At 39.6% G+C, this 14,860-nt stretch overlaps 1 pseudogene; it reads left to right on the forward strand.

Moving 5' to 3' along the window:
- The first annotated feature begins 6,476 nt into the window (after nucleotides 1-6,476).
- LOC141827625 (cellulose synthase-like protein G3) lies at nucleotides 6,477-14,733 on the forward strand (annotated as a pseudogene).
- Nucleotides 14,734-14,860: the final 127 nt, after the last annotated feature.

The following is a 14,860-nucleotide window of genomic DNA, read 5'->3' on the forward strand; positions in this document are numbered from 1 at the left end:
TACTAAGTTGAGCAAAAGCTTACTTGTCTGTTAAATGAAAACCTCACAGTTTCAACTTGCTTTCTAAGTAAATTCTTAAATCGAAATAAAAAATATCAACTCCATTGCAACAACCTCCTGTTGTACAAAAATATAGGATCTTAAAAATCAAGATACAATTTAAAACCTAAAAAATGTGTAAACCCCAACTAGAAACCAAAATAATGGATCCTCGAGACCAACTTAGCTCGCAACCAGCCAAGCTCGTATTCAGGCCAGGATGACTGCGAGCTCGCAGTGGGGAACAAGCTCACCACAAGATCTATTCATGGCCAACCAAGCTCGCAGAGGCCTGCCACCTTCACTTTGAGCCCAAGGCTGAGCTCATGGACAAGGCTGAGGTTGGACCTCAGATCGCGATTGACCAAGCTGTCGGCAAAGGCTGAGGCTGGCCCTCAGATCTCGATTGGCCAAGCTCCAGGACAAGGCTGAGGTCGGGCCTCAGATCGTGGCCGACCAAGCCACCGACCAAGCTCCCAGACAAGGGCTAGGTCAGGCCTCAAATCATGGCCCACTAAGCTCTTGTAAAAGGTTGAGGTTAGGCCTAAGATTGTGGCTGACCAAGCCATCGAGCAAGCTCCCAAATAGGCCTGAGGTTGAGCCTTAGATCGTTGTCAGCCAAGCTGCCAGCCAATAGGGCTAAGGTCAGGTCTTAGCTTGCGACCGAGGAGCTTGCCCTGGCAAGGGCTATGCCAGACAAAGACCCGAGTTTGACGTTGGAGATAGGGAAGGGGTCGAGAGAGAAGAGGAGCATATCGGGGATCGTGAAGTAGGGGCATGAACATCGAAGCTCGAAGAGGAGAGGAACGTTGAAACTCAGAGAGGAGAGGAACGCTAGAGCTCGGAGAGGAGAGGAATGTCGAAGATCGTGAAGAAGGGGGAACGCTAGAGAAGAAAGAGTTCACAAGGCTTGCGGACTAGGTAAAAATTAGCTCGAAGCCCTAAAAATATAAAAATGGTGATGGAATTAAACTTTCATCACTAAAATAGCAACAGAAAGTTAATTCCATTGCTAAAACACAAAATAATGATAGAGGTTCAATTCCCTCGCTAAACTGACGATGGAATTAAACTTTTGTGGCTAATTCTGTTGCTCAATGTTGTTATTCTTGTAGTGGATGAGTCTATCAACACTAATGAATAAAGCGACCTTAGAAGAGCACTTTTTATTAGTTGAAGATGCATATGTGATGAATTCAAGACTTGTTTCATTGTAAAGGCAAGAACAAGATGAGGCTATTGATTTTTTGTGTTGGCTATGTAATGTATTTTATAAACTTTTATAAATAGGTTGATTGTTAACTCTACTAAAAATTTGGATTACTATCATAAATATATATTTCTTCTTTTTTTAGGTTTTTGCAATGCGACAAGAATTTAAAGATGTACTTGTTAAGTATGTTATGAGTAGGAGACAAAGGACACCAGGAAGACTAGAGTTAAGGAATTTGTGAGAAAAAACATAGGCAATAATTGCAAGGGGATATATTGGGTTTACAATTACAAAATATTTAGAGAATCACTAGTGTAGTCTTATCATGAAAATGGTTGATCAGCCTGCATGCACATCTTCTTTTGTAGCTTCTCAAGTTAAAGGGTATTTTGTGTCATCAAATAATTATATATCCAAAATACTTCATAGAGAATCCAAACATCATTTGGAGTGCATATATCATATCGAAAGACATACTTTGCATGTGAGAAAGCTTTAAAGAAGATGGTAAGGGATTTTGATAAGGATTATGGTGATGTCCCTAGATTTTTACATGAACTAAGATATAGAGACACAAATACATATGTTGCATTGAAGATGAATGATGATAATCAATTCCTACATTATTTTTGGGCTTTTGGCTCACGTGAAAGTGTTTTCGAGCATATCTTCATGAACTAATTGGAATTGATACAACACACCTAAGTGACAAGTATCTTAGTGATCTATTGATGGCCATAATAGTATATGGTAATAGGAAACTTATTCCAATTGACTTTTCAATTGTTGAGGTTGATTGTGCCCTCTGTTTGGGAGTGGTTCCTAAATCACCTAAATGTTAGGATCGATGCAAGCTAAAAAGGGGTGATGAATAGCTTCGATTGTGCTGTCTCAGGAACACAACGAATTTTCTTGACACAAAAAAGAAACACAACACAACACAAAACACCAAGGTTTTCAAGGTTCATTGCTTCCCAAGGCTACTACTCCCAAGCCTAGTCCTAGCGCTCTACCACCATTAATATTTTTCTCCTTAGAAAAAATCTGAAGGTGGAGAAAACTTTTACAACAATTGTTTATAAATTACAGATCAATGGAGCAGTGAACGAAAGAAAAGGGAAAGAAAATAAAGAACCCTAAGAGACAATCTCTTCTTCTTTCAATTTGGAAGTACTGAATGAGTAAGCCTTAGAGAATAAGTTGTGAGTAGAAAGAGCAAGAGAGGAGGCTTGAATAGAAGCTAAAACCTCCTTTTATAAAAATTTTAGTCGAGCATAGTTTATGCTATTTTCTTGTTAGTAGTAGTCCTACAGCTAATTATGTAATGATTGACTAGAGACCTTTTGTATCATATTCTATTATTAATAAAGGTAAGATTTTTTGTTATTATACTTACTTTGTATTTATACCAAATAACTAAGTATAATAATGTCCTTGGGTAGCTAATTCTAATCTATATCATATCGATTGTTTGAATCGATAGTGAGATGATATAGAGAACACTACTCTTAATCATTCCTAGTTAAGCATTAATATTAGGACGATGTTAATGCGTTGAGACTAGCATGTGGGTCAGCTGGATGACTTGATCTCATAAGTCATGGATATGAGATATCGAGTTGACATATGAGTATACATTAAAGAATGTATACTGAATTGACCCGCCATGAGAAAATTTAATGGATCGTTATATGAGTGCCATAAACTTTCTCATGTGACTATTGGTATGAATAGTCCTTAGACCTGAAGTTACTACGGTTCCCTACATAAGGAGTTATTTACTTTGGTATCGTCAAACGTCACTCGTAACAGAGTAGACCATAAAGGCGATCACTAGGTATGTAACAAATTATGCGGAGGGATGTGAGTGATGTAGATGGGATCTATCCCTCCCATATAACGGAAGTGATATCTTATGGCCTCTTGATAGAGTAGGACCACGAAATGCATGGTCATGCTCAAATGAGTCAATATGAGATATTGAGCTCATTTGCTTGAGTGAGTCTACTTGGAGATCAAGAAACATAAAGATTGATAAGAGGATGACACGGTCTATGACTCATTGATCAATCTAGATATCGAGGATAAAAGGGCATGGTCATACATTATCATAGTCACGAAGGTTATGTCGGATCTCGACATTCTTGTCACTTGGATAGCAATGATGCATTGCTAGATGTCACTCATTGCTTATATTTCTAAAATTGATTTTAGAAACATTGTCAATGTTACAAGAACCTATTGGGTCACACACAAATAACACTCTATTTGGAGATAGGTTCATTTTAGTTTGACTAAAAGAATAATTAAGCTCATTGGATGATATAGACTTGAGTTAAACTCAAGTTGATTGAATTTGAGTTAGACTCAAATTAAACCAAGATGAATTTTGATTCATCATGCATGATTAATGTGGATTAATCATGCAATAAAAAGAGGAAGTTATATGCATGGAAGTTATCATGCATGAGTTGAATTTGAGTTAGACTCAAATTGAATCAAATTGGATTTTGATTCATCATGCATGATTAATGTAGATAATGTAGATTAATCATGCAATGAAGAGGAGGAGGTTACATGCATGGGAGTTATCATGCTTGATTAATAGGATTAATCATACATTGATGAGGAATACCAAAAGCATAAAAATCTTTGGTATTCATGGCATGAGTATAAAAGAATTTTCTCTTGCAAAACTCCTGGTTGGTTTGTTCTTCTCCCTCCCTCTTCTTGCTTGGCCGAAAATCTCAAGTAGGTTGCTAGCACAACCAAGTTTTTCCAAAAAGGTGAAAGAATGTTAGTGTGGATACGCATAAAGACACGTACATTTGAACGTTCAAGAGATCCGATATACCTTGGACGAACGGGATAAGCAAAGAGCACGCAACAAATGTATATATCCTATTAGATAGGATTTAATTTCATAGATCTAATCTTGTATGGATTTTTCGTATGAATCGCTCGAGGGATCCTATTTTCCGCTGCGATTTTTGATTTTGTCACATCGGATTCCCAACATTTCTCTCTAACAATAAATTGTTATTACCAAGCAATCGATTGGAATAGGTGTTGATTGTTAACTCAACCGTTGATCAATCATTGACTTTTGATATACGGTTAATATCATCTTGGATTTTGAACAATAATCGATGATTACTATTCATCAATCAACTAATCATAATGAGTTGAGTGTAACAGTTGGATTATAAACATTCTGTTCATTTCAACAATAACAACAATCACCTTATCCCATGAACAGTCAACTGATAACAATTAGTAGAGTTGAGCAGTCGATCCAAAAACTTTTTATTCGCTTCCTCATCGACATCAATTGACTATACCTATGATTAGTCCATTAATATTGATGAGTTGAGTTCGGTAGTCGATTTAGAAATATTTTGTTTCCTTCACCATATGATCAATCAATTGAACGACTCGCTGCTAAGATTACTATGGAAAACCCTCAAATTGGTTTGGGGTTTTAACACATTAGTCGATTGCTACAAAGTCATGTTGACTATTGTCAACCCTTCAACATAAATTCAAATTTTACAAACCCTAAACCTCGAATAGAAAGCCCCCTTCTATTTTACAATATATAAGTGGATTGTTGCATTTTTCTCAACCATTCTAATGGTTGAACTCATCTAGACTTCATTTGCCCTCGATTCTCATTTACCTCATGCCAAAGAACCATGTTCCTTGGACTTTAGTGATTGGAGCATGCATGTCTCCGAGTTTTCATTTGTCCTGCATCGAATCTCCTGATCTACTTGAGTTTTTCTTCTTGCCAAGAATTTGAGCTTTAGCTTTCTTGAACTTTATACATTCTATCACTTGATCTGCAAGATCTTACTCTTGTCAAGAATTAAGCCTCCAATCTTCTTTTCTTTGACTTTCTTGCTTGCATTTGATTTTCAAACCCACGATGACTTTTCATGCACACCTAACATGAAGATGATGAGATACTATATTATCTTTCTTAACTTAAATACTACTGTCAAATATCAAATCTACATGTCTAGGGTATGATTGTATCAATCATCTTTTTCTTTTTTTATGTTTGAGAACTCAATTTAGGCTTATATAATGACATTATGATAATGAATAGTTCATGTAGTCATAATTGAAGAAAATTTTACATCATCGCCCACTTTATGAATTTTGCTATGAACTTAAATACTCTAATTCTTTTCCTTTGTCAAAAATTAAAAAGAGAGCTAGAAGACGAAGCTCCACCTTTAAGACAGTGATATTTCACATACAACACAAGAGGAAACATGCAAGTCAAACAAAGCAATTAGCACAATCATAGGAACACAATACAACTTATGAGCATAACTTCAAAAGAAAATTGATCTAATGTCAATGTATTATACAATATATAAACATCTAAATTTCACATAAATCATTTAAACACAAGTCAATTTCAAAATATACAGGAGTTAGACAAAGATAATTAGTGTAATAAAATTAGTCGAATTATCATGCGACATATCATCGTCGGAGTAGATGGTGGCGGAAGAGGTAATCCTGATGTCCATGAGCGCATCATCTCGTATATGCGCATATAATTATAGCCGTTAATTTAGGTTAGATCAATCAAATTGATTCGTCCCACTAAATAATTTAGACGGATTGAGTTGAAATTTTATTAATTTATTTTAAAGTAGATTCAGATGAGCCAACCCGCTTAAGTCAAGTGGGTCTGTGGTCAATTTGGATTGATTCACGGATTGAGAAAATTTATTTAAAAAAAAATTAAAATTAAAATAGAAAACTTAATAGACCAATGGACTTATCTATCTAAATTACAATTCAAGTTTAAAAAATTTCAACTTTATCAATTTACATGATAATTCAAATTTAAAATTTTTTATATTTTTTTATTTTTTTCACAAGTCTGTGGATTGACCTGTCTAACTCGCAATCCGTTTTAGATTGAATTGGATTGGAGATTTTCTAATAAGTTGGTGGGTTGATCCATCCCATCTCACCATATAACAGATTTCTGATGGATTAGCCTGCTCCATCATGAGTTAACCCATTTAACAGTGCTACATATAACTTACCCATCGTGCTACAATGCTACTGGTCACTTATTGGGCCAATCTTATTAAGCCCATATAACTTCATTTAAGGCCCATTTAAGTCTATAAAGCACAGTAATGCCACCGGCACCTTATCTCATTCTCATTCCCTTGCTCCACAGAGTACGGCCGCGATGACGTCACTCAACGGTGGTTTCGCCTTCCACACTCTCCACGCTCCCGCTTTACTACTCTCCTCTACCGAGCCAACGTGCTTCTCTACTCCTTTCCTCTGTTGGCCCTCCTCCTCCGCCACCTCCTCTATCCCTCCTCCGCCTCCTTTCTCCTCCTCGCAGCCGACCTCGTCCTATCCTTCCTCTGGGCCTCCGCCATACCCTTCCGATGGTGCCCCGTCCGCCGGAAAGAGTTCCCCGACAGCCTCCTCCGGGAGGTCGGCCGCGACGGCCTCCCTGCTATCGATGTATTCGTCTGCACGGCCGACCCCCGCTGCGAGCCGCCCGCGAGCGTCGTCAGCACCGCGCTCTCCGCCATGGCCTTCGACTACCCGACCGACAGGCTGTCGGTCTACCTCTCCGACGACGGAGGCTCCGCAGTGACGCTCTTCGCGTTCATGGAGGCGGCGCGGTTCGCGCGCTACTGGCTGCCCTTCTGTAAGGAGAACGCAGTCGTCAAAAGATCGCCGGAGGTGTACTTTGAAGAAGACAGCTGCGATGACGCAGGCTCCAAAAAGATGAAGGTACGTGCGTACTCTTAATTATTTTTGGGGGTATATTTTTGTTATTTATTAGTGCTGCATAAATGACACTTATTCAATTATTAGATCCATAACTTAGGCTGCATATTCCAAATTCTCATTGATCTATATTTTATATTTTTCTCATCTGAGAACAGTCGTGATTGAACTGTGTTTTGAAGTCGTAATTAAGTCGATTGGGTCAGACCCAAATAGATAGACTGTCTGCCACCTCTGCACAAACCGCTTAATAGTTTATATTTTACTAAATACTGTCCCGTCTCCGTTGACTGATGGGCACGTGTTAGACTTTGACCTTGATATTCATAATCCAGTTATTTTATACGGCTCTCGATTATGGTACGTCTTTGCATCATGAAGTCCATTCGGTGGTCTCTAGTCGATGTACTAAATAACAAGAATGTTACTATCGCATCGCTGTTCGTGTTGTCAGCGGATGTATCGACGTGGAGGGGATGGGGATTGCCAGATTACCACATCACAAAACTATTACTCGTCCAACATTGAAAGATGGACGCAAGTATATAACCTGGGAGAGTGACATGAATGCCGATGGCGAAATATTTTTTGTCCTCGATATTTCATTGATGGAGTAGTTAATTTGTTATGACTTTCGACTGTTACAAATATTCTGAAAGCGGAATATTGTAGAAACAATGTAACAATTAGTATTGGTCTAAGCCTTCCCCGCACAGGGCCAAAAAGACATGTCTTATTTAGTGACTGACTTGTTCGCAGGGAGGATTATTCTATATATATATATATATATATATATATATATATATATATATGGGATTTTTCAGCTTCACCAGTCGACTGGCCCTGCCAGCAGTCGACTGCTCATAAATCAGACGCACACAGAAAGATCAGTCGAGCCAGAGGAAGACAGGAGTCGACTGGGCAGTCGACTGGTGTTATGGTGAGTCGACTGTTGCCAGTCGACTGGTCTTGGACAGTCGACTGCTATTTGAACGTTGCAGAAAATTGGCAAGCATTTAATGCGCTTTAATGCGAGATTTTGTTGCCGATTGAAGGCATCAGTCGACTGGCCCTGCCAGCAGTCGACTGATGTTGCAGAGATTATAAAAGAAGCCTGCACGAGAACAACTCATCTTCTTCGCCATTCTTTTATTGCTTTGTGCTTCTTTTGAGAACTTGTTTGTTCTCCATTCTCTGCATTCTTCCTCTCCTCCTAAACAATATTTTATATCATCTTTGAGGAGATCGAAAGAGTTGTAAAGGTTTCTCCGCCTTCGAGGTTTTCGAGAAGGAGAAGTACGTAGGAGTGCATCGGGTGTGTGTGTGTGTGTGGATCCTTGGATTAGTCACCTCTGCGGAGGTGGAGACCAAGTGAACAAGAACCGGGTTAGCGTTATCTCTTTCTTTCTCTTTTATATTTTTGCTTCCGCTAATCTCTGTGCAGAGAAAGAACAAGAAAAGTCGAGAAACGCTATTCACCCCCCCTCTAGCGAACCAACCGATCCTAACAAGATAGTGATGAAAATTTAATTCCGTCTCTAAAACACAAAATAGTGATAGAGGTTTAATTCCCTCGCTAAATTAACGATGAAATTAAATTTCCGTGGCTAATTCTGTCGCTCAATGTTGTTATTCTTGTAGTGAATGAATCTATCAAGACTAATGAATATAGCGACTTTAGAAGAGCACTTTTTATTAGTTGAAGATGCATATATGATGAATTCAAGACTTGTTTCATTGTAAAGGCAAGAACTAGATGAGGCTATTGATTTTTTGTGTTGGCCATGTAATGTATTTTATAAACTTTTATAAATAGGTTGATTGTTAACTCTACTGAAAATTTGGATTACTATCATAAATATATATTTATTCTTGTTTTAGGTTTTTGTAATGCGACAAGATTTTAAAGATGTACTTGTTAAGTATACTATGAGTAGAAGTTTCACATACAAGACAAAGGGCTCTAGGAAGACTAAAGTTAAGGCAATTTGTGAGAAAAAATATAGACAATAATTGCAAGGGGATACATTGAGTTTACAATTACAAAATATTTAGAGAATCACTAGTGTAGTCTTATCATGAAAATAGTTGATCACCCTGCATGCACATCTTCTTTTATAGCTTCTCAAGTTGAAGGGTATTTTGTGTCATCAAATAATTATATACCCAAAATACTTCATAGAGAGATCCAAATACCATTTGGAGTGCATATATCATATATTATATCGAAAGACATACTTTGCATGTGAGAAAGCTCTAAAGAAGATGGTAGGGGACTTTGATAAGGACCCTAGACTTTTACGTGAACTAAGATATAGAGACACAAATACATAGTTGCATTAAAGATGAATGATGATAATCAATTCCTACATTATTTTTGGGCTTGTGGCTCACGTGAAAGTGTTTTTCGAGCATATTTTCGTAAACTAATTGGAATTGATACAACACACCTAAGTGACAAGTATCTTAGTGATCTATTAATGGCCACAATAGTAGATGGTAATAGGAAACTTATTCCAATTGAGTTTTCAATTGTTGAGGTTGATTGTGCCCTCCATTTGGGAGTGGTCCCTAAATCACCTAAATGTTAGGATCGATGCAAGCTAAAAGGGGATGGTGAATAGCTTCGATTGTGTTGTCTCATGAACACAATGAATTGTCTTGACACAAAAAAGAAACACAACACAACACAAAACACCAAGGTTTTCATGGTTCATTGGCTCCCAAGGCTACTACTCCCAATCCTAGTCCTAGTGCTCTAACACCATTAATATGTTTCTCCTTCTTAAAAAAAATCTAAAGGTGGAGAAACCTTTTACAACAATTGATTATAGATTATAGATCAATGGAGCAATGAACACGAATGAAGAAAAAAATAAAGAACCTTAAGAGACAATCTCTTCTTCTTTCACTTTGGAAATACTAAATGAGTAAGCCTTTGAGCACAAGTTGTAAGTAGAAAAAGCAGGAGAGGAGGCTTTGAATAGAATCTAAAACCTCCTTTTATAAAAATTTTAGTCAAGCACAGTTTATGCATATTTTTCTCGCTAACAATCAATTTCTATTACCAAACAATCAATTGGAGTAGGTGTTGATTGTTAACTCGACCGTTGAACAATCACTGACTTCTAATCTATAGTTGATATCCTCTTGGATTTTGAACAATAATTGATTATTACTATTCATTAATCGACTAATCCTAATGACTTGAGTGTAACAGTTGAATTATAAATATTTTGTTCACTTCAACAACAACAACAATCAACTGATGCCCATGAGCAGTCAACTAATAACAATTAGTAGAGTTGAGCAATCGATCAAAAAACTTTCTATTCATTTCCTGATCGACATCAATTGATTGATACCTATTAGATATAAATATTTGTTATTTTTCTTAAGACTTTTCTAGAATAGGCCCTATAAATAGGGCCTTATATCTCATGGTTTGGAATAAGATTTTATTAGTTATTTTATAACATGGTATCAGAGCATTAGGGTTTATTTCCGGGAGTTCTGTCTCACGGAGATTCTTCCTTCCCGCGAGAGAAACTTTCTTCTCAGCGCCGATTCTCGTCCTTCCCGCGAGAGAAACAGAGAATTGTTGGCGCCGACTTCTCTCCCTCGGTTCCTCTTTCTCTCGCTCACGCGTGGCCGCTGGTGTAGAAATCGGAACGCCGCCTCCGCTATCGCGCAGCCCCCCCCCCCCCCGCCGCCTCTCTGCTGTGTCGCCGCCTCCGCTGTCGCACATAGACGGACCTCTCCTAGCGCCGTCCGTCCGCCTGAGAAGCCTCGAAAACCCACCTAGAAGTTGCATCTTTTCCCTTGTTGTCGCACACACCTCCGCTTCTCTCTGTGAAAACGCCGGCCACCGTCTTCCCCATCTGGGTGGCGATTCCTTCGTCCCCACTCAATTCCTTCGCTTCAGGATCATCGAACACCGACGCAGACTCTTCTTGCTACGTGTTTCGAGTCGACCAGCGAAGTAGAATCAGATCGGCGAATTTGCTTCTCCCTTCTCTGGAAGACGACAATCGCACTGATCAGAAGGAAATCTGATAATAGCAGGCTCCGTCAAGGTTCTTCCTTGCTCCATGCCAGGTGCGAGCACGAATCAAAGTCTCCACTCAGCCTCAACTACAACAATCCCTATTCTGACTGCTGTGAGTTTTTGGCTGCCGCTGCTGCCTCAATTTCTTCCTTCAAATTTGGTATTCTTCTTTTTGTCTCACAGCATTAAGAATTATTTGACTTCCTTTGTGAATAAAATTTTATGGCTGAGCGTAAACCTTCAATCGTGATGGATATGGTACCTGTGATGTCTAAAATTACGGATTATAAGTTAAATGGTTCAAACTATTTGGATTGGAGTAAAACCGTCCGTCTTTATTTACGAAGTATTGACAAAGATGGACATTTGACTGATGATCCACCACAAGATGATTCAAAACAGACATGGCTCAGAGAAGATGCTCGCTTATTCCTTCAGATTCGAAATTGCATTGATAATGAGGTAATTGGGTTGATTAATCACTGTGAATTTGTTAAAGAATTGATGGATTATCTAGATTTTTTGTACTCTGGGAAAGGAAATCTCACCCGTATGTATGAGGTTTGCAAAGCTTTTTATCGTGTGGAAAAACAAGATCAACCTCTAATTAATTATTTTATGACGTTCAAAAAGACATATGAGGAGCTTAATATGTTACTACCTTTTAGTCCTGATGTGAAGGTTCAACAACATCAACGAGAGCAGATGGCTATCATGAGTTTCCTTGCTGGCTTATCACCTGACTTCGAATCTGCTAAATCACTTTTATTTGACATCTCACTCAACTATTGAGCATAGTCTACTTGAAGTGTCACTCAACTTTAAATATATTGATCCAATATTGAAATTCAATTTGAGTCAACTCAAGCTTGGTCAACCTTGATCAAATGGTAATTGCACTAGCAAAATTGAGTTAAGTTTCTATTATACCTGATCAAAATAAGACACATGTTGAAGGTTTAAGTTGAAATATAAACTTAAATGTTTTATTTGTTTAATATGAATATGAATAAGTAGAATAAACTCTATAAATATTTTTTTTCTAAATATTTGTTAAATAAAGAAGTTTATATCCTTTTCGTTTCTAACAAAGTGGTACCACACCATCATGAGTGAGTTTTTGTTTTTAACAAAATATATATTTGATTTTAACAAAATTATAGTTGCAAATTGAGAAATAATACACTACATAAAAACACAATATGAAAATGTAATATGACACATTACACTGCATAAATGTGAGACTTATTGCATGGATATGGAGCCAGGTTTATAGTGTGTCATGTTACATTTTCATATTGTATTTTGATATAATGTATCATTGCTCCCGCAAATTATCATATCAGTGTCATTTTGTGACGGTTAATTTTTGCATCAAGTACAAAAGTTCGATTAAGGTGCTTTTATTATAATTGGAAGTCTTAACTCGAAGGCCTCACTATCTATCTCCATGGCCACATCCACATGCGTACTTGTCCTCACCTTTCATGTTCTTGACAAACTATAAATAGATTTTGAGTGTAGAAGAGGGAGATTGCTGTTGATTTATATTTGAGAATAAATGCAGAAAATGTACGAGAGCATGAAAGACAGAATAGGGAGGGCAGCGGAGAGAAATTACATATCCAAGGACTTGGTCTCAGACGAGGAGGAACTTGAAATTTTCGAAAGGTGGAAGGGGTTCTCCCGCAACAACCACCCCACCATCATCAAGGTTTTCTTTTCCTCTATGAACCTTAACAAACTTCGCTGAAACAAAAAAAGCTTCAACAAAGCTCTGTTTGTTAGCTCTTGAAGATGCTGTTCTTGAACAGGTGTTGCTTGAAAGCGGCAAAGACGTAGATATCTCCGGCAACTCATTGCCCAATCTCATCTATGTCTCCAGAGAGAAAAGCCCAGCTTACCATCACCACTATAAAGCAGGGGCTCTCAATGTCCTGGTAACAAAATTTCTTGTTCTTGAATTTGATTTCATTGTTGTTGTTGTTGTTGTGTCATCATTCTTCTAGAATATGATCTGTTGATCGTCATTCTACGTTTGGTTTTTTCTCTAGACGCGGGTGTCCGGCGCCCTCAGCAATGCGCCAATCGTGCTCACCTTGGATTGCGATACCTTCTCCAACGATCCTCGCGCACCGCTCCGCGCGCTCTGCTACTTCCTCGACCCCTCCCTCGCCGCCGATCTAGCCTTTGTGCAGTTCCCGCAACGCTACCAGGGGATCAACGAGGACGACATCTACGCCTCCCAGTTAATGCGCTTGTTTCGATTCAATGCCAGGGGGATGGACGGGTTTCGCGGCCCAAACTACGTTGGCACCGGCTGCTTCTTCGCTCGAACGTCTTTGCACGGCGACACAAAGGCGGCGTTGCCGATATCGCGTTCGGAAGTTGGCCGGTTTTCGGCATCGGAGGACGTTCTGAGGAAGGCTCACGGTCTGGCGAAGTGCGACTATGAAGACGCCACCAGCTGGGGTTCCACGGTAAAATTGAAGATTTTGAAGCTTTGGATTCAATTTATATATATATTACTTTTCGTCTTCTCCGTAGATTGGGTTTCGGTACGGATCGCTGGTGGAGGACTTCCACACGGGGTATCGTCTCCACTGCGAGGGCTGGAGGTCAGTCCTCTGCGACCCTGAGAGGGCGGCGTTCGTCGGAGACGTGCCCAAGAACTTAAACGACGTGATCAGCCAAATAAAGCGTTGGATCGTGGGGCTGTACGAGGTGGGATTGTCGAGGCACACTCCTCTGTATTATGGCGTCAGGAAGGCTTCCTTCCCAGTGGGATTGTACTACGCGCATTGCACCTTTTGGGGCGCTTGGTGCGTTCCGTTGATGATCTATGGCCTTCTTCCGCAGATAGCTCTCATCCATCGCGTACCTTTGTTTCCCAAGGTGAATATATATTTATATTTGGTTGATTATGTTCGACGGTATGTTTTGTTTTGATTTGTCGTCGTCTCTGCAGGTATCTGACCCGTGGTTCTTCGTCTACGCCTACCTCTTCTTGGCCGCCTACCTCTACGACCTTCTCGACTTCCTCGTCGAAGGCGTCCCCTTTCGTCGGTGGTGGAACGACCAGCGCATCTGGCTCTTCCGCGGCCCCACCGTGTTCCTCTTTGGCACACTCGAGTTCCTGCTGAACTCGCTGTCCGTATCCGCCCCCGGGTTCAACGTCACCTCCAAGGTCACCGAGGAGGAGCAGGCCGATCGGTACGCCAGAGGAGACTTCGATTTCGGGGCGCGCTCGCCGTTCTTCGCGGCGCTCGGCGCGGTGGCGGTCGTGAACTTGAGCGCGGTCGCGGTGGGGATCAAGAGGGTGGTGACGGGGGAGGTGGAAATCGGGGAGTTCTCGATGCAGTTGGCGCTGTGTGGGTTTGTGGCGGGGAATTGCTGGCCAATTTATGGGGCGATGTTTTGGAGGAGAGACGGGGGGAGGATGCCGGTGAGTGTGACGGCGGCGGCAGTCGCGGTGGCGGGGCTGCTCCACATGATCGCGCATCTCGTCTTTGCTTTCTGTGGCTGAACTTGAATTATACAATTTGGGAAGAGTACGATCGCTTATGATACTGTATAAAGATCAATTTCATCTGTGTAAGATATTACTTTAATAAGTATGACATTATGCGCCATATAAACACATAATTCCATTTACGACGATAAAAAGTTGGATGTTCATTTGAAGTAATGATCAATTGTAGTTTTTTAATTTATCTTTTTACAAATGATTATAAGATCAATCGTATAAAATCGCTAAGGTAACAGATTTCACCTTT

The sequence above is a fragment of the Curcuma longa genome, chromosome 4, assembly GCF_044706935.1.
Source record: "Curcuma longa cultivar G26 ecotype Majalengka, Jawa Barat chromosome 4, ITB_CL_G26_1.1, whole genome shotgun sequence".
Taxonomy (NCBI): domain Eukaryota; kingdom Viridiplantae; phylum Streptophyta; class Magnoliopsida; order Zingiberales; family Zingiberaceae; genus Curcuma; species Curcuma longa.